At 39.1% G+C, this 22,005-nt stretch overlaps 1 protein-coding gene across 15 annotated transcripts in view; it reads right to left on the reverse strand.

Annotated features, from left to right (window-relative positions):
* ZNF521 (zinc finger protein 521) overlaps window positions 1-22,005 on the reverse strand; it is a 422,310-nt gene that overhangs the window by 267,633 nt on the left and 132,672 nt on the right. The window lies entirely within an intron of this gene.

The raw sequence follows: 22,005 nt of genomic DNA on the forward strand, positions 1-22,005 counted from the left end.
GCAGGGATGTAGTCATCAAGGGTCTTACACCCCTTACTTTTTTGGTCACAGCAGGGTCCCTATGTTTCTAGCATCCTATGAGCCAATCAGCATGAAAAGGGAGTGTGTTAGCCACTAAGAAGAGTTTTCTAAAGGTGTATTCAAGGGGGTGTGATTGTGAGGGGGCATAGCTGTGACTATTATAAAGGGAACCTGTATTTCTGAATTTGCCACTACAAGTACTGGTTGAGGGCAGCTGAATCTTGAAATGTTACATGTGTTAAGGGGAGGGGCTGGATGGAGAATAGAGGGAATTGGCCTGTTAAAGCTACTACCAACTTATTGTATCCTGGAGGAGGTATCAGTGTCAAGGGAGGGGTGGGCCATGAGGCACACTTAGTGAAGAGGTTTCAGATGGGAAATAAAGAGGGAAAAAGGACACCACATTACTTTCCTACTCCCCAAAACATCTCTCCTTCCCTGAAGTATCTAAGTGGGGTGCTGACAAGCCATCTCTAATTTCTCTAGCCTTTTAGCAGGAGGTTTCAGGAGGATGAGAAGGGGGTGAGTGTCCTTTCCTTCCCACACACAAAAAAACCCTTGCCCCTCCTGTGAGTCCTGAATAGCACTACAATGCCCCTGTTCCAAGTTGGCTGCATCCATGAATAGAAGAATTGCTGTCAGGGACTGGTGATACACTGCAACATTTTGTTGTAGGTTCCCCTTTGTACTTAGATAATGTAGCAGCTGATAACCACTGGCAGGATTAATACATGGCTAATAACAAATGAACTTGTATTAGATTTATTGAGTCAGCCAGGGTTAAGTGAAAAGAATGAACTTCACGAAAGCTAGATTCTAACCGTGCATTTTCTTCTTTTAAAGTTCAAGAGGTTGCCCACCATTTCTTCCTCTTTGCAAAAAAGCCTTTACTGGCTGAACTTCCTTAGTAAATCAGAGCCTGAACATTTAGGTGATCATAGACAAAGCAACTTGCAAAAAAAAGCTGGAAACAGGAACAAATGACAAATTATTATGGTAAAAGCTGAAAGATTTATGAGTAACAATGAAAAGACAAACAAGAACATAAGCCAAATAGTACCTACAACTACTGAGCTATTATACTACTTCATTTCTGAGATTTAGGCTTTAACCTATAGAACATGTGCAGATTTCTTTTTAGACAGAGAATGTCTTAGCCAGGTCCACAAATCATTTATAACAGAGAATACTCTAATTTGAAGGGATTTACTGTTCAGACATAGCTGAGTTAATTCAAACTACTTGTATCCTGATATATTAAAATAAACTGTACTAAAATCAGCATAAGTTTAAGTACTACTGCTTATCTATTCTGAGGAATTGACTGATAGCACGTGAACCATCATTAAGTTCTCTTGTGCACATCCACTGAAATGAATGAGATATATACACAAAGCTATTATTTATATATTTATTTATTAATTAAATTTATATCCAGTCTTTCCTCCTAGAAGGAGCCCAGACTGGTAAAAACTACATATTAACTCCAAAAGAGTATGCATATGAAAATATCCCACTGTCGTATCTCTTAATGAAATCATTCCTTTTAGTATTTTAGTAAAATACTTCTCCAGAATACAAAACACCTGACAGTTGAAGAAATGAAATTTTTATTTATTTTACTGGCAATACTGTCACAATTTTTCTTGCAATACAACACCAGTTAGAATAATGCAATAAAAAAGCCTGAATAACCACACTTGGGGAAAGGATCTATCAAATGTGGGCTACAAAATAATTAAATAATATACAAAATTCCTTAAAATCTACAGTCTCTAAAAAGCAAGTTATTTATCACACAACAAAGAAGCCAGAACAACATTCCAAGTCTGCTCTCTTTAAAGTAGGAAGATTTCACTAGATTTTGAAGTTTAGGCTTATCCACAGGAAACAGATGAGGATTTGTCCTTTTCCTGCATCTCGAAACTGATAACAACACCATCTCACTATCAATGCCAGACAGTAACCATCTAACTCTGAGAAAACAACCAATACCATTCCTGGATCCTTGCCCACTGCAACAATGCTTTTAAATACAAGTTTGTGTCCTCTTCTTTATTACACAGAGGCTTTCCACAAATTATGCCCTATTGCTATAAAGTTCCTCAAACTGTTCCATGATCCCAAAAGATTAAAAATTAAATGGGTTGCCAGACAGAAGGCACCCTGATGATCAGGAAGCCTACCAATATAGGAGGTAGCATGGAAGACAGATTTTATTTCAACTATCTTCTAGACCAGAGGTTCCCAAACTGTGGTCCATGGACCACCAGTGGTCCATAATCCACGATATATCCACATTCAACATTCATATTGATTTTTAATTGTATTTTACTGTTTTTTATTGTACTGTATTACAATTTGAATTGTAACACAATATGTACAATAAAAATAATACATGAAAAAAATTAAGCCATAAAAATACAATTAAAAATCATAGCACAGCACATTACAATTGCTACAACAGGCAGAGAAATCATTAAGTGGTCCACTAAGGCCCTCACAATTTCCAAGTGGTTCATGGAGGATAAAGTTTGGGAATGCCAAACATTTTATACTAAGTAGACCACATTAATAAGGACAATCCTTTCTCTAAATTTCCCTGTGCAAGTCCTGTTGGAATTAGTTCTCTTGAAGAACCCGCAAACTTGGGCAAGAAAACTGTATGGTGGGTTGAACTTTAAATAGTTATCAGCTATTCCCCAGAATAAAATCTGATCAATCCTTTCCCTTACGTTCAGTATTTATTTACTTATTTTCTTAAAGCACCATCAATGTAGAGGGTGCTTTACAGACTACAAGAGGGCAGGTGCCTGACCTGAAGAAGTTACGGCCTAAACATCTGACATGGGGGAATGGGAGGGGACACAGGGGTTAATAGGGAAAGAATATGCAATAGATTCCCTTACACAAATATGCAATGGATTCCTTGCTTACACTCTTCGTTACAGTATTACATAAGAACTGGGGGGATGTACCAAAGGCTCCGTGGAAAAGGCGAGTTTTGAGGAGGAATTTGAAGGGACAGAGGTTGTGTTTTGGGAGGCAATTCCAGGCATAAAGGGCAGCAAGGAGGAAAGGGTGGAGTTGTTTGAGGGAGGTCAGTAGAGGGTGTTAGAGCTGGAGAAGGGAAAGCCATGGAAAGGTATGCATCAGGAAATATGAGCTTAGAAATAAGGTGGGGCAGCCATCAATAAATGACAGAGTTGAAGGGGTCATTTCTCGATCCACAACATCATAGCCCCATACAAAGCAAACTGACCCCTTTTTTAAAAAGTTCAAATATATTCAGTCTGCCTCCTAATTTTAACAGTATGGAGCTACATTATATCGTACTTTCGTCTGGCAAGTCCTAAGGTGCACGTGTTAGTATGTGCAAATGTGTCTGTACATGATACATACACATACTATATACGCATTCATATATAAACACAGAGTATCCAAAAAGGCCCCATGACAGAATTTTGGACCTCAGGAAAATCCGTAATTGCTACCTCTTAGGTCTCTCCTTTATTCCACATTACCCTCATCCCGACAGCTTCCTTTCCTTTGGATTCTTTGGGGGAAGGGGTTGTCTTGAATTATTTCCTGCCTGAGGATTACAACTCCTCAGGAAATGATCTGACAAGAAGGACTGGCTTCCCCTCCCCTTCTGAAGTGCTCAGCCAGGAAAGGAGGGGGAAACCTTCAGACGCATGGCTTGGCTCCCTTAAGAATCAAGTCTTGAGCATTCTTTCCATGTCCCCAGTCCTTTCAAGCAACACTCCACCCACAAACGCACATTTTTTTCTCAAGTATACTATCCTTAAAGTGCAAGAGAAAGAAGAAAACTGTTTCAAACAAATTGATTCATGTTCTGTGATGAGCACAAAATATCAACCTGCTGGAGCTTCAAATACAATTGCTTCATTTTGTTGAGGGTTTAGGTGTATTCTGGTTTTTAAAAGCCCAACACATTTCAACACATACACATGCATATTTCATATGGTATTTTGCCAGCCCATTCTTCATAATATAGCATTTATGAATACTGCAATGATTAAATTTAAATCCTTTATTTTTTTTTTACAAGAAATTTTATTTATTTATTTATTGTATTTATATACCGCCACGCTCTCTGGGTGGTTTACAATAACTAAAAACATTAAAAACAAATATACAAATTTAAAAACACATCTTTTAAAAACAATTTAAACAATTTAAAATGCATGCTAAAATGCCTGGGAGAAGAGGAAAGTCTTGACCTGGTGCCGAAAAGATAAGTGTTGGCACCAGGCGCACCTCATCAGGGAGATCATTCCATAATTTGGGGGCTACCACTGAGAAGGCCCTCTCCCTTGTTGCCATCCTCCCAGCTTCCCGCTATACATACATCCTTCTATGTGTTGAAGGGTGTGCTTTGTTGTTCCAAAAAGTAATATATACATTTTTTTTTACTTCCTTGGTTCTAATATGCAGCACAATCCTATGCATGTTTACTGAGGAGTAGTACCTAAAACCAGAAAACATGAACAATCAAAACAAAACTCTCAGCAGCTGAAATATCTAGGAGGGCTTAAAAGCATGAATAAAATGAAAAGTTTGAGCTGTCCTCCTAAAGGTAGGCAATGAAGAAGCCATATGGATCTCCTGGGGGGAAGGAATTCCAGAGGTGGGGGAGCTACCACAGAAAAGGCCCTTTCACATATTGTCAACGTAAACATTCTGGAAGGAACAGCAAAAAGTGCCTATATGGAAGATGCCAGTTCTCCAGCAAGACTGTATGAAGGAAGGTGCTCCTTAAGATAATCTGGCCACAAGCTTCTTAGGCTTTTATAAATCAAACACAGCACTTCAAGTTCTACTAGGAAATAATTAGGTAGCACAATACAATTCACCCTGACCATCCAAATTTAGCACAAAAATTCTTGCAGCTATCATTATATATAATAATAGTTCTCACTGATATTAATGGCAAATGTCTACAATATGTATTTATCAATGTTGTAACAGAGAAACAGCTAGTTCTTTGGCGTGCAAGAAACAGGCTTTGCAACCACTTACAAACCCAACTTTTTAATGAACTGAGTATTAAATCGTATATTGCTATATAAGTATTTGTAGAAATACATGATGAGTGTTTGAAATAGTGCACCACTGCTGACACTGTATCAAAAACATTTTGTTTTTGTAGCTTGTGCCTGATCACTCTACCTATTACATAACTGTTTTCCTGAAACTTCCACGATTAGGTTCAGATTTGGAAAAATATAAGCAGTATTTATTAAATTTTGGTGTCCTCTTTCTTTCCTCTAAGAAGCTAATTCTGTGTGCTTTCTTCTAATGTTCTTCCAACTTTAACATCAGACTCCCCCAAAAATGAAGAAAAAATGGGAGATTAATGAACTTCAGATGCAGCACTGACTTATTCTTATGAATCAGGCCCAAAATGATTCAGTGGAATAATAACCCTTAGTGTTATAAGGATATCTCATTTAAAACAATATTAAGACAGCAGAAAGCTAATTATTGCAACTCTATTTTAAAAGTGAAATTCTACATTTTCTGCACTGTAAAGGGATCTCTTGCTACATTGATACCTGGTAAGATTTCCCATTTAGCATGAACAGAAATTAACAAGAATTTCTTAGGGAAGTGGGAGGGAGGGAGGGAGGAATGGAGGAACAATGCTGCACATATAAATTGGGTGAAATCGACAAGCAGAAATCCACACAAAGGATCAATTCTGTACCATGTAATGACTGCTTTGAGTTCCACAGAAGGTGGAGAGAAGCAAGCCTCATGTTGCTATTCTGCAGGTAACACAGAGAATGTAAGGGATCTCGTTGTTGTACTTTATCAAGGCAAAACACTGGTGAAGCAAGATGTACTGACTCCAGAAAGGATATGGAACATAAAACACACGGGAAATTTGCAGTGGCAGCCATGTTTACTCTAAACACTAAAAAGAAATCACAGCTTTTTGGAAGCTAGCTGAACAGTGTCACAGCTATCAAAGTAGGTGAATGAGCTTCTGCTATAAGGCCCATTGCATTCATACACTTTGTGTGTGGATGGAAAATGAACTGCACCAGCTCTTTCATTCCACGCATTTTGAGGCCTGAGCAACATGTTATGAGTAGTTCCATGCTTCTTTTCAAAGCCGTTCTTTTTCTGTTTTACAAAATGCAGTGGCTTGTGGCCTTTAGGTGTTCCCCTAAGGACTTCTTTTTTATTCCACCAATCTTTTTATTGATCTGATGGCTCCCTCCCCCCTACACAGATTCATCTGTTAAAAACAATTGTTTTAACATTTTTCATTGTAAATCACCTCCTGAGGGCTTGCCTTTAAAAAGGTGGGGTAGAAATAATAAATGAAGGGGGACCTTTTCTTCTTGCACTGCTTTACCAGAGAAAATCACCCACCCACCCAAAAAAGGTGCTTTGACAAAGAGCTGTATCCTTTAGCAGCTGATGATGGGATTTTCAGCCTGGAAAATGTGAGGTGTTTAAGAACCTGGATCAAAATGAAATGTCAGCTGCTGTGTGTTATATACATTTTTTAAAGTCTGTAAAAAGAATCATGCACTATAATGTATAGTTTATTCGCCACAAAACTGAGCAGTGGAATACCATGAACTCCATGGTAAAGCAGAAACATAATATACATAAAGGCATGTTGAGTAAGACCAATGTTAGTCTTATTAACTTATACTTTTATACATAACTTAGTTTTCATACTACTTTGATCCAAAGTTCATTTAGGGACTTATATATATAATTTGTCAGGGAAAACAGTGGGAGTTTTGCAGACTATATCCTGAAGCATTTCACAGAATATTTTATGGTTTGGTGGTGGGAGAAATAAAGACCATTTTCTAAATCAACTATTGTGTGTGAGTGTGCACATGTGCAGATTTTCCTTTAAATTCTACTAGTCACTAAGTGCTTCTTACTGTAAATGCCTTTTTTGTATTACAGCAAGTATTCTGTGTTCCAATGTGATGCACTTAGCATGTCCATGTTAATTTTTAATTTTGGGAACCAGGCACTTCACACCAGCTGACTTCTAAAATGAGGCCTAGCTTGTGCAATTGAAAAAAGGCAGACAGAAATAACTGCATGGCCAACGAAGTCTATTTACAGATGCAGATTTGAATGAATCATTAGTGCATGGGGGGGGAGCTTCCCCTACCTCACAGCAGCTCTTACTTGCAGAGTTTCACCATTTCCATAAAGCACATTAAAACAAGTGTGTGAACACTCTGAGATGAAAGTATCAAACCCTCTTGAGACTTCCAGTGGAAAGTAGAGCTGCCTGACATTTCTCCAAACAAACAGGAATGCCCATGATTCAGCAGCCTGCGTAAATAAAAGAGGTCCTTATTTCCTAATTTTGCTGGCTGGTCACACTGCAACACTCTCTGTGCCGCTGCCAAAGGGAATGCAAAACTGGAACTACACCCAGCAGCTGAAGGACTGTCTTTGTTAGCTAGCCAGGCCTTCCTGGCCATCTTCTGGCAACGTAACTACCATATTCTGCAAGAAAGACCTCCATCTCGGGCTTAAGAGCACTCTAGTCTGCCTAATAGGACAAAACAACAGATTTTTGCCTGGTCTGTGTTGCAGGAGGACAGCTGGAAACTCAGTTAGTGGCAAAGTAACACCTGTTCTGTCATATTTATGGGGAAAGTGCGCTGCTAACAGAAAAGTGAAGTAATACCAGAAGGAGTTATTCCACAGGGGTGGGAGGAAGGACGCGTCAAAGCACAAAGCCCCTCTGTGGTGCAAGCAGCCAGCCTCTCCTTGCCAACCTCAATAGTTGTGAAGTCTTGTAAGTGCTGCTCACTGAATTAACAGAGCTGCTTCTGAACAATGTGGCTAGGCATCAGAAAGGGGCATGACATACACACATTTGGGCTGGTCTGTTTTTGCAAGCAGAAAAGTAGGAGCTCTGTTCTCCATTTCTATATATTTGCATTTATTTTGGCTAACACCACCAAAGCTCTTAACAGACTTATGATCCAAATCAACAGGGGCTTGAGTGTTTTGAAAACACTAAGCTATAATTACCTCAAACCAAAACAATAAAAATGGTAAAGAACATGGAAATGGCTCTAGGCCCCTTTTAAAATTAGTTGTACATCCTAACGAAATCATTTGCATGCATGCTAGTTCTGGGTGTTGTTACCTGGGCAATTGGGGTAACTCACTGTTTTTTAAGTCACATTATCAATTAGGTCCAATTACCAATATTTTTGCTTCTTTAACTAGAAAGCAAGCTCTCTCCAAAGGAGGCAACAGTGCTTCCTAAAAGAGCTATTATATCCTTCCTGACACAAATAAGCTTTTGGATGTGCCATGATTGGACCATCAGAAATGCACCATCAAAGCATCAGACAATCAGTGTAATATAAGCCATGGGGACATGGCTTATGTGGGTTCAGGTTGCTCTTGGATGCATGATGACCTATGTGGCAACTGTGGAAGGCTTTTCATGTGGATTGTCACTCAGCACAATGCTTTCCCACCTCCCTCTTCTTCCAAAACTAAAGGACACTTTCGTCTTGTGAAGAAAGGAAGCATCCCACCTCACACCTGCAGTTGGGCTTAGCTTCATATCAGAATTTTGCATACTGTGAGAAACGAACCATTGGAAAGGTTATTGAGATCAAAAACTATGAGAGCTAACAACCCTCTTTAGTAAAATAATATTATTGATTTAGATTTTTGTCCCATCCTTTATCACTTTTGTGATCCCAGAGCAAGTAATGAGTTTTAAAAACTGTAACAAAGCTAAAACAGTCCACAATAAAGCACAATATAAAACGCCTAAGTGAATCCTGTTGTCAACAGCAAATGACTGGCTAGGTAAATCTAGAAAATCTAGAAAAAAGAAATCCTACCCAAGTTATTCCTTGGGACTGAGGGTGTATCAGGAAATATGTAATAATAGGATTTCACAGCAGAAAATCAAAACATACTTCTTTAATCTATACTAAGGTCTAATTTAGACTAAAAATACAAGGAACTGACCTCAGCCAGTGCAGAAATTATGCTTACATAATTTGAGATAGTCTGGCTTTAGCCAGTAAACCAATAGCTTAACAATATATTGTTGGCTGTAGCCAGGGCATATGATTCAAACAGGCATATAACTGGCTCTTAGCTTGTAATTTAATGGCAAGATAGGCACATAACTGGCTTTATCTTTAACATACAGGTTAAAGTGGCACATATCTGGCTTTAACTATAATACAATGGTTAAAGCGGCACATTTAACACTGAAAGAGTATAAGAAATATATCTTATACTCTTTCAGTGTTAAATACCTGCTAAGATTCAGCACATATCTGGCTTTAACTATAATACAATGGTTAAAGCGGCACATTTAACACTGAAAGAGTATAAGAAATATATCTTATACTCTTTCAGTGTTAAATACCTGCTAAGATTCAGTATAAACTTTTCACTTCTGGAAAAGGCATTCTCTCACTATTTGCTAGGCTTCTAAGCAGCCATTGGTTGGCATCTTTCATATAGTCACAAGAACAGGCAAAGTAATCTTATCTCCAGCAGTCTTTAAGCAGACTTGATTCGGTAGCCTTCTTCACTGGCCTCAGTAATCTTCACTTCGCTAGCCTTGGTACTAGCAATCTTCAACACAGCCACTAGGGCTTGCCTCATGCCTCTCCATCACAATCGCTAACATTGGCCTCGTAAACTTATCTTCAGCCATTTGTAGTAATCTTTGCTTCAGCAGAGTTGCTTCTGTTGGCTTTGTAAAGCAGACTTTCTTCTGTAGTCTTTGCCATAGCCCAGAAGGACTAGCCTCTTTGGCACAATCACTAAGACCGGCCACAAACAACTCCATTCCATCTTTTTTATAGGCAATGCTCAAGCTACTCACAAGGCAGGGGCTTCCCCGACGCTTGACAAGGCTGCAGGCTGCGCACACCCAGAGACTCAATGTTTTTGCACGCTGTTATCTCTCCTCTTGGCTGTCTTCCCAGACTTTCTAGCAGCCATCCTTGACAGCTGTATAAACAAGGAGAGGTGGGACAGCCACTCTTCAAATAGGAGAGAAAGGAATGGGGAGTGAAAGAAACTTAACCCTCACAGCAGCTAAGTAGCTTGTACTTTTCACTGTATAATATCTCCCAAATTATATACATTTAATTTAATCCTGGAGACTTCGAAAGGGCCAAAAACATGAAATATCACAGGAGACCCACAACAAGATGTGGTTGACCATGAAATATACATCAGGCTGCTAACGCCAAAATCACTACATCAAGGAAAAAACATTCACATATTGCTACAGCTGGGTGTGGGTATCTTCCTGGAGACATAGTGGAGCACAAAGGGTATATGTGATCCTCCACAACATAATTAGTAGGCTGGTGTCCACTTGTTTGCACCAGCTTAAGCCTTATCAACACTTACAGATTTTCCTTTCTACTACTTTTTTTTTTGAGGAGTGGGACACATTCCAGCATGGTTTCACCACCAAGGAATCAGCAGTTATGCCATACATAGTTTCACCTGCCTCAAGTTGCTGATAGGTGAGGAGAGAGGTTTCTCCACAATTCTTGATGCTACTACTGCAAGTGGTCAGCCCAGTCAATTACCTATATGTGTAACTGTGCATGGAGACACTTGAAGATTAGACAAATTCATGGAGGACAGGGCTATCAATGGCTACTAGCCATGATGGCTGTGCTCTGCCACCCTAGTCAGAGGCAGCATGCTTCTGAAAACCAGTTGCCGGAAGCCTCAGGAGGGGAGAGTGTTCTTGCACTCGGGTCCTGCTTGCGGGCTTCCCCCAGGCACCTGGTTGGCCACTGTGAGAACAGGATGCTGGACTAGATGGGCCACTGGCCTGATCCAGCAGGCTCTTCTTATGTTCTTATATTCATATGTAAAGCAAAACAGTAATCTCTTGATTCCCATTTTTGTGCTGTAGCAAGACCAAGGAAACATGTTGCTTTCTCTTAAAATTAGGAGTTACCAAGCAGCCTACAGCTGCAGGATTACTACATGATCAAAGAGAAAATACAGTACATCAGAGGGCCAGACACCTCCCAGTTGCAGGTCTTGCTGATATATTTTTGCTACTTGGGCTAGTTAACTGTAACGGCAGACCTGTCCTTGGGCCCATAACTGTCCTTGGGCCCAGGGGACACAATATGATATATGTGCAAGTACAACCTAGTAAGGTTCCTTAACAGAGACAGGATTTACAACAATGGTTACTTTAGGATAAAATACTGTACAGAAAAAGAATTGACAAAGCAATATATTCTAGCAGTGGAACAAAAGCAGACACACCAGTATATCATATCCCTAGACTTATATACATATTTACATTTACACAAACATAAAAATAGGCATACTGTGCATATAGACAGACACACTTTTATATACATTCCAAAGCAAAATTAAATGATACTAAACGGGAAATTAATAAATATGACCCTTGTAAGTCAGTTAACCAGGCAGATATTACATCTCTGGTGCCTTAACACACTATGCTTCTGTCAAACACTATTTTTGTTTCAGAGTTATTACATATTAGATAACTTGTAATACTTGTTTCAGATTTCAGGGCAGGGTATACTTTATTATTTCTATTTGATTACCAAACTGCAACTACTTGTCTAGAAAGCTACCCTGAAAGTATGGTTAGGAATCTCAAGGAAACATTGAAGGTGTGAGCAAATCAAGAGCTCCGGTTGCATTGAAATAAAAGATGGTGCAGCTGCTGGGCATGAGGCCATGTTAATAACCAGAATACTTTGTTATGATTTTCTCTGTATATCACATAATTTAAACTTACTTAACAGCTATGATATAGAGATCACACACTATCATATAGCACACATTTCATTCTTTTCTCATTACTATCAATTGTTATTGTACACTCAACATCCATTGTGTCTACACAATTCTAAGTGGTCCCAGAAGGTGTGTGATGTTCAAGCAGAATATATATTTATGCTTTTTTTAATGTGGGCATTCTAAGAAGTTACTAAGCCTCAAGCCACTTTCAACATACATTATTAGACAATTTCCTCCATTTTAATCTCAATAGAAATATAAAAAGTTTCAGAAAAGCTACAACTTTAATAATACAACCACATTTTTTTCCACAACAGTGGCCCCACATTAAACTCACTTATTTGTCTCATAACTTGTTTAACTGCTTGAAAACTAACACTCTGTAATGGGCATTCAAAAGAGAAATGTGAACTTTAAAAATTATTTATAATTTACAGATGTTTTTAAAATGTATCAATATTTCAAAACTACTCTGGGAGGACCAATGAAATGCATTAACAGTTGGGCTACTTGGGGTTCTGCACTAACAATAGCATCTGGTGGCTTTCTTCTATTTTAGACACTGTCACAAGAAAGGAATCCAGTTCCAGAATCTAACAATGAAAATCCTTCTAATGTTTGAAGTATTCCTCTCATGCCTAGGTTAACAAGCTTATTTTCCTAAGTAGCTTTTTCTAGTGCAAAGTTAAGTTTCCAAATATCTTGCCTATACAAAGAGATAATAAATGATTTCTTCTTTATTGAATGTAAGTTCATACAAAAGAAAGATTCCAGTGTCCATCTTTTACACCTACATTTCAAAAGCTTACTATTTGGTCAACATCTTAACTAAGAGAAAAAAGATGGTTTAAATATATAGAGTTCACACTTACCATCCACTTTATTAAAGACGTCTTTTGAACCAGTTATGTTTTGGTTTATAATAAAATATTTCATTATATTCTACAAAATACACTATTACCAAATCGTTCTTGGGTCTTGAAATTAGGTAGGTGCCCTGTTCTAGATGGGGTTGCACTCCCTCCAAAGGAACAGGTATACAGTCTGGCGATACTCCTTGATTCAGTCTTGACACTGGAGAACCAAATGATGTCTGTGGCCTGTAACGCCTATTTCCAGCTTTGGCTGGTTCACCATCTATAGTTGTTTCTGGAGAGGAGATAGCCTGGCTGCAGTGATCAGTCTCAGGTAATCTCCTGATAAGATTACTGTAAGGCACTCTACATGGGACTGCAACTGAAAATAGCTCAAAAGCTACAGCTTCAGAACATGGCTACCAGAGTTTTGATTGGTTCAGCAGAAACATGTAACACCAGATACAAAGAATATGCACTGGCTGCCTATATGCTATCAAGCCCCCCCCACACACACACATATATATACACACACACAGAGAGAGACAGAGACTTCAGGTATCTGAAGAAAAGTGTCTCCTTGTACCATTCTTATAGCATCCCTGGGTGAAGCTGACTGTTCAGTTACCCAGGATATTTTGGTGGTGGCACCCTGGCTTTGGAATGCCCTTCTACTCCAAATACTGCTCGTGCTGACTCTTATTGAATTTTAGGTGCCAGTTAAAAAAGGTAGCTGTGCATCCAGGCCTTTGGTAAGGAAGGATCATGAGGTGACATTAGTAGCAATCAATTACTGCAGGAACAATGTGGAGAACTATATGCTGAGAATTTTGTTTGTTTGTACTGTAACTGCCTGGGATCACCCTACAATGAAGAATCTTCAATCTTAGTTATTTGCTTTGTGGTTTGATCTTTAAAAATTTGTAATAGTTTTTATTGTTTAATATTGTACTTTAATGTGCCTCACTTTTTGCTTTGTTAAAACTGCCCAGAGACCTCTTGTTATAGGGCAGCTATATACATGCAAACAATGATGATAATAGTTTTGTAATTTTATATCGGATTTGTTTTTATGCATTGTATGATGTTTTATCATGTCAGCTGCTTACACTACTACAGAGAAGGCCCTGTCCCGCTCACAGCCAATCAAACCTGCAATGACAACTGGGTGCAGAACAGAAGCTCCAGTGATGAATTCAGTAAGAGGCTAGTTAGAGAGAGAGAAAAGTTATTCAAGTATTCTTGTCCTACACATAATTTAGGGCTTTATAGATAATGAGCAGCACCTTAAACTGTGGCAAGAAATAGGTGTGTTGAAAGGAATGGGCTCATGGGGTATTAGCACCAAATCCTTTCCTATGTATTCTGAGCTTTTCTGAGTAACAATTAACTCACGGGATGTTGAATGAGGATGTATGTGGGTTATAGAGTAGGATATTAATTTGGAGAAATTAATTAATTAAATATGTTCACCAAGGATGATTTGAGGATAATGAATGGGGGGTCACTAAAGGGGAACTGAATAGATTTGGAACACAATTTTGGCTTGGGGCGATCTGGTGTTCACTGCAAATTAATTATTTGGGGTGATCTGGATGAGAAGCTAGTTGGCTTGCCTTCTGTGATTTTTAAATTTTCACCTATGCATATAAATTGGTTTATGCAAAGTTTATTCAAATTTGTGTCTATAGGCCTGCCCCCTGACTACTTTAAGCATTTAGCAGTGCCCTTAGCTGGAATGCTGGTATCCAATGCAAAGGCTCCATACTGCAATCTGCAGATTAAGGTCTTTTCATCTTGTCCATCAATATTCATCTCTCCCCCCCCACCACCCAAACCTCACCACTGCCATTTTGCTTGTTTTGCTCAAACATCCAGTCTAATGAAAAGTTTGGATGAACTCAAAAACTTGCCCACTTCTTTATGACTTTCTAGTTGGTCTTAATAAAGGCATATCCTATTGTTACTTTGGCAGTTGTCAAACACTTTCTCATTATTTCTTACTATTAATGACAAGTATGTGACAGCACTGATGTTACTATGGTTAAAATAATAGTTTGCCAATTTCAGATGCAACAACAAACAATTATTACATTAAGCCGCCACACAAGGGAATGAAGGAAAGGCAGGTGGGAAGAGGGAATGCATAAGCAGAGGGTTCATTCTTGATCCTTTAAACCAGGTGTGGGGATGCCATAGACCTCCAGATGTTGCTGGACTACAACTCCCATCATTCCTTATGATTGGCCATGCTACCTGGGAATGAATTGAAGCCCAGCAACATCTGAAGGGCCACAGGTTGATCACCCGATATAAAGAGAGTTTTGAAGGATTGGCCTGAATGCAGCCAGTAACTTGCTAAATGCTTCAAAGCTGCTGGTGGTGTGAACCTGGGTTTCCATAGCCAACACTAGCACTTTAGGCTTTACAACAGACCAGTCAGGAAAAAAGAGGAAGTGAACACCTTCCTAGCTTGTACAATGGGACAGTGCTAAGCTCTGTATAAGAGAGTGGAGGTGTTTTTCGTGGCTCACCATGTCAAATTTTGAAAATACTTAGTGAATGGCACTCGTTACACTTCTGCTGGCTTTAATGCAGGATAAATTAAAGGAGTGCGTAATTTCAAATCTAAAATGGTGTCAATTTGTACAGAGATCTAAAGTGATAACAATTTAGGATCAGTAACAAGAACAGTAGCTGGCATCTATCCCTCATTTGATTCCAAGATATGTCATTAAGACAACCTACTGTAACTTCTGAGAGAGAAGGACACACTTGGAAATATGGTCTTTTACGTAGTGCTATGAACACCTTAACAGCCCAAAGTAGATGCCAGTCTAAATACCATTCATAGGGCAGTAGATTCTCTTCATCCCTGTTCCATGGAAAATAAGAAAACCGATATTGGCTGGATTGTCCCACCCTATTATATAGCAGATTGTAGACTACTCTACAGATGTGAGGACACTATCATTTGTTCACAGACCTGAGGACACAAATTGACTTTGATCTAGCAGAGGATACGATGGAGGATTTTGGTGTTGCATCTTCAACTCCACTATCTGAGGCTCAATTATATATGTTAGCTGCATGCAAGTTTCCCAGTGAGGTTTGTCTGAATGCAACTGGGAGAAAGTGAGTCCTCTTTGCAGCCAACATTTTCCTTCTCTTACATACGGATTCCATTTGGGAAAGCCTGCTAGAACTCATGATTCGCTGACTGGAATGAAGTCCTCTTTAAAAATGCAGGTATCTTTTCTTTGTTTAAGGCTGTATCTAAAACAACCCATAAGCAGCTTCATTTACAGAATGCAAGCGCTATGTGAAATACAGTAAATTAAGCCTTTCGCTGTCATGATTGGGGGGAAAAGAGTGAGCAGTAGAATAACTGCTGGATTTGATTTTTTTTTATTGCTTCATTTACATCCTGTCTAAAATCTTCTGAGAAGCTCAACGTGTCTTATCTCTGGCTACCAGGGGGTATTCAGCAACCAAAGCAGTTAACATACTTACCCTCTTTCTCTTTTTAGGCCATCTTATCTTATCAGGCTGATCTCTTCAGCTGAGGAGAACCCAACATTTATCAGAAGCTGTACACTATATTGACAGTTCAGGCTGCTATAAACAAATGAAGTTAGGGTAGACAGAAATCAGTTAACCAGTTCCACTCTCAGTTTAGACTAACCTTTGGTTTGTTTAACCTGAGGAAATGTGTCTTTTCCCCCCTATTTACATGGTCAAAAAGGCACATGATCCCATCATCACTCATTTCCCCCAGGCACGTGGTTGGCTACTGTGAGAACAGGATGCTGGACTAGATGGGCCGCTGGACTAGATGGGCCAATGGCCTGATCCAGCAGGCTCTTCTTAAGATGTCTGGTGTAGAGTGAACAATGTGGAAGCAGGCCTCTACTATGAGGTACATACCAGGCCTCAGTTACTCTCCCCCTATGTGCAGGTGCATCTCACCCGGTAGAGCGGAACCACAGCAATAGACTCCCACCAGCAGCATTGTTTCAGTGTACTGGAAGGAATGAGGCCAGGGCTGCACAGAGAATTGGCACAACCAATCTGATCCTCCCACAGTGCACCTGCTCAGCCCTGATCTCAACATCATCTGACCCCCTCCTGGTATATGACAGCGACATTGCTTATTGGTTAACCATCAATAATGGTTATTGTTGCAGCTCCATCCCACCAGGTGAACCATTCTTGCCTACGTGAAATTATTCAGAGAATACTGAATGGGAGTACTGTGAAGGGGCTTGGCTGTCATTATTATGAAGAGACCCTGCCCTTTTGAATTTACCTCTACACTTTTACAACTAAACAGGAAAGACCCCCATGATCAGTTTTTGTTTGTATCCTCCAAAGGCATTCAATTGTATGAGAACATGAACAAAGAGATGTTGAACAGTATAGGTTGCTATAACTAGGAGATAAATGGACAAAAAAGATAGTTGGGACAGCAGAGCTAACAAGTCAAAAGCTTATGACAGGAATAAGTTGAAGAGGAAAACTCTGCAGTTCAAGGAGTGCGCGGAAGTAACAGAACAGAGAAAGGATGGAACACTAGTTGAGACACTGCCCCAATGGATTGTAGGGCACAGAAACAGCAAGGGGCAGACCATGGCAGAGGTGGAGTGTGTGCAATGTTGAAGGATGCAAGGTGATCAAGCAGTTGGCTAGTTGCTGCTGAAAACCATTATACTGGTCTAAATGGACTCCTAGCGTAATCCAGCACTGCAATTATTTTATCCTTATGCAGACTTGCAATACAAAACCCATTATGCAGTGCAAGCACAAGCAAGTGTAAAATAATCCAGAACCTTTAATTAACACAAAGAAATCATTACATAAAATTAATTGGTGTTCCAGTCTTTTATTAAGACTGAATACTAATGAGATTGTAATTTTCATTAATATTGTATTAATTGCCATGCCACTAGAACAGGACAAAATTTGAACGAACATGTGAGTTTTCCCTGGAAATATGCTGCTCATTCAAAGCAGAATTCTTATAGCAGATTTTCCACATACCTGGATTTATACCTCTTTCTGCCCTGCTATTTCTCAACCACCTACCAGGAGTTTTAACGGTAGTGATAACCTCAGGCTTCCCAATGCAATGAACAACCTCTGTTAATTGTCTATTATCTTTTTGTGTCTGCACAGAGGAGAAAGGAAGGAATCATCTTCCAACTAGCTTCAGCTTCTTCTCTTGAGAGCAATGCCCTTGTCTGGGCCTCAGAGATATGAAAATCTGCCATTTACTGGAACTGTAGCTGAATCAAACTACTGTCCTTGAAAACAGCATATAGATACAATCAAACTGAACTGCATTGGTGGATTCAATTCCAAAGGAGAGAAAGTTTATGTTTATACAAACTACAAATGTTGCTTGAATTAATTGTAGTTTATCAAGCAACATATGCAAATTTTATTACAAATGTCACAGTTCAACACAAAACTGATCCTTATATTAAAAGATCATTTCCACTGTTGAAAGGGGAAAAAATACAGATGAAGTATCCTTTTCTAAGAGTCCTGGTCCCGCTTAAGGCCAGTCAAAAGAGGCACCCTGGGCAAATCATTCTCTCAGACTGGATTTCCTAACTGCAAAAAGGAAATAGTGAACTACTTTGCAAGAATGTTTGAAGATTAATGAGGCATTGATATGTTCTTATCAGCCTCGAGTCTTTAAGATATGTCCATGGGCAACCTTCTCTCTCTCCCTTGCGTAATCAGAAAATAGACCATGTAATACACATAATGCAACAATTTTGAACCTTCTCAAATATGAAGTGTGGCACTCTTGTACAAGTGTGGCATTGTGGTATACACAGAACAAGATTCCTGATGGCTACTATGTGGACAGGACCAAGCTACTGTGGAACATAGGAAGCTGTCTTGCACTGAGTCACATGACTGATCCATCTAGCTCAGCATTTCTACACTGACCGGCAGTGGCTCTCTAGGGTTTCAGGCAGCAGTCCCCTCCCAGCCCTACCTGGAGAGGCCAGGGATTGAACCTGGGGCCTTCAACACACAAAGCAGATGCTCTATTCCTGAGCTACAGTCCTTCCCAATGTGGCTTTTGACTCTTGGGGGAACTGACAATGGAACTGCACATTATAGATAGGTCTATTACTTCTTTTTGGAGCTCCAGCACCACCACGGGTAAAAATAATTTTACACAGCTTCGTGGGTAACTTGGGGTGGGAAAACAGCACAAGGGAAAAAGATTAAGAAGCTGCTCAACTCACCTCCCGGGCTTTCTCTTAGAAGGGTATTGTGTTTTTGTTTTTTTAAAGGTCAGAAAAAAGAATCATAGAACTACACATACAATATACTTCTAACTTGAAGGAAACTGCCTCACTCTCAATTAAGTTTTCTAAGTATCATTGCTTTTAGCAGAAGGGTAAAATGTAAAGTGTTAACATAAACAAGTAGCAGTTGATTTTTTTCTAGAAACTTCTGTCTTCATTAATATAATCTTACATTTTTAATTACATGCTTCCTCTCCTACTACCAATAATTAGCAAAACATCATTCATGTCCATTAAAATGTCATGTTTGTCTTTAGAAAAAGAAAGAATACATAAGAGATCTTCTATAATTCCACCAGCATAGTTAGCCACAAATAAAGATGCTGCCTGGCTACTCTAAAATAGCTCTCCTTAAGTCTTTTAGCACTTACAGTTTTCAGCTTTGCCCCCTTGAAAGTTTAAAAGTATATACCTTGAAATGAATTTAAACATGTATATGGACAGAGGCTCTCTTCTTCCCATTGAGAGATGGCTCCCACCCTAAAGACAAATTAGAATCTATAGTCATGACTACTACCTCTTGTTCAAAATCATCTGCATGCAATCCTCCAAAGTGTGTGACTTGTCAGGCCTTGAAAAATATGACTCGCAATGAGACGGATATGAAAGAACGGAAGTTACGCTGTGTTTTCATCAAGTAAACAAGTGTACAAATTAATTCAGAGAGCAGTAATTTTGAAAATTTTCTATGTTTAATGTGCACTGCAGTTAAACTATTTTTTTCTGTACAAATTAATTTACTGCATCAGTGATCGATGTTTATGTTTAGGCAATTTTATTTCTCAGTATGGTAAAATTAGACCTAATAGTTGCAACCTGTTATGTCCAATCTGTCACTGAAATTCAAATTGCTTTTTTCTATTATTCAAGGAGTAATTTGGAGGAATGAAAGCCATCTAAAACCAGAAGACAAACAATTCTATTTTAAGAGCTCAATAGCTTGTGTGTCAACCACCAGCTCTTATGTATGAGAGATCTTTTCTAGCAAGAGCTTTGCCATATTTTCCTCCTGGACCGCTGAGCCCTATAAACGGTAGTGTTATTATCAGAAGGAGATACCTCCTTCCTTCCTTTTTTTTAAAAAAAATCAACTCCAATCCAGCAAGTGCGATTTGCAACCAATCCCCTTTCACGCAAAAGGATACACTGGTGGGAAAAGGGGCAGGTTCATAACCAGTGCCTAGAATTCATACGTCAAGCACCTGTTTGCCATGGAAATGAAACTGGCATGAAATTGTTGCTGTATGTTTGGGTCCACTTTCTCTCTAACTCTTTGCATTATATGCCTAATTAAATTATCTTCTCAACACTGTACATTTGAAGTTGTGTTCAACTTCCACTTGTACCATTGCACGTCTTCCTCCCCCTCCCCCCCACAGCCCTCCAAACCTGCTCTGGGGGAATCTCCCAGTTCTCCTGGACAGATGGGGGGGGGAGAACGGAGGGAGGAGCAAAGGTCGTTCCACAACCAAAATTACTTGGTTGATTACAACCTTTTATGTTCATATGTTTTACATAACATAATCTGCTTACACAATATAATTAACGTATATATAAATGCACCTAATTTTTTCAACAGGGAGCAATTTAATACTTGATATTTTGTTCTTCTCAAGATTATCAGCATCAATCATTACATGTCACTTCCAGTTTTTAATTTAAAATACATATTTGGCAACTAAATATTGTTTCATTCTCTGCAAAATCTCTGCTTTGCTTCACCAATCCTGCCTCTCCCAAATTATTCATTTTAATCAGCTGGCACAAGATGACTGCTGGCACTGCCCTGTAGTTTCCGTATGGGTCTCTTAATATGTGGACTTCTTCCCAGCTCACAAAATCTTTGCCATTTTAGCTGCATTTTCATTTTTATACAAAAAGCTTTTATTGATATTCAGAGTTCAAATACAAGTTTGCCAGCACTTGCTATAATCACCCAGGTATCAGCAGAACACTGGAGTGACACATAAATCTGGTCTCCTTATCCTTGTACTGGAGACTTTCCTCCCTTTGTTTGGATAATTTGAGGGGAAACTGAGCACACAAGAAAAAGCAATGGATTTTCAGAGATAATAATTAGGATATGAACTCATGGTCTATGAAGTTGTGTCATTCAAAGCTATTATTCCAAGACACTTTTACAGCCTGCCTTGGTAATTTTCCCTTTCATTATCACTTCTCAAATTCCAAGCAGACTTGTTTCATTTGAGGATGGTTTGGTTCATTTTATATATATATATATATATATATATATATCGCTAGACACTGCTGATTAATGCGGATTATTCAACTGATTAATAACTTTACTGTTTCACAAGGCCAGGCTGCTATAATTGTCACATTTTTAATAATATTTTAAAATTTCAATTTGCCATGTTTGATGATATCTAATTTCTAAGAGTCTTCGTGCTTAGGAACCTGGCATGCACAAAGTGGGGGCTGGGAGCCAGGGGATATGATGACAACACCATCCCCTGACACTACAGAGGCAAATCTAAAAACTGAAGGACTGTGGTCAAATTAAAATAGTTGGAAATTTTACCAAAGGTACAGTATTACCAAGCAGAACAATCCTAAGCATGCTTACCCACAATATAAATCTCACCAAGTTCAGAACTACTTTCTCCACAGTCCCTGGGTAGTACCCAATTATGTCAGTCTGCAAACGAAATGAGCTTCTGCTTTTGCAAAAGCCCTTTCCCTTTCCTTCATACTCCTTCCCACAAACTTCATAAAATTTGCTCCCAAAGTTTGGGGGATCCTGTAGAGCAGATTGGGGGGGGGGAGTCCTGTTGCACAAGCAGATGTCTGCTCACACAACAATGGATGTTGCCCATTAAGTTTAGGAGTGCAAACTAAATGTCATTTATATTCTCTCTCCCCCACCCCCAAACTTTTCACAGGAATGGGCTGGCTCTCTTTTTGTTTTAATCAAACATAGGGAACTTCTGTGCCAGCCCCCTCAGGTCAAGGACTCTGGA

The sequence above is a fragment of the Rhineura floridana genome, chromosome 1 (genome assembly GCF_030035675.1).
Source record: "Rhineura floridana isolate rRhiFlo1 chromosome 1, rRhiFlo1.hap2, whole genome shotgun sequence".
NCBI lineage: Eukaryota > Metazoa > Chordata > Lepidosauria > Squamata > Rhineuridae > Rhineura > Rhineura floridana.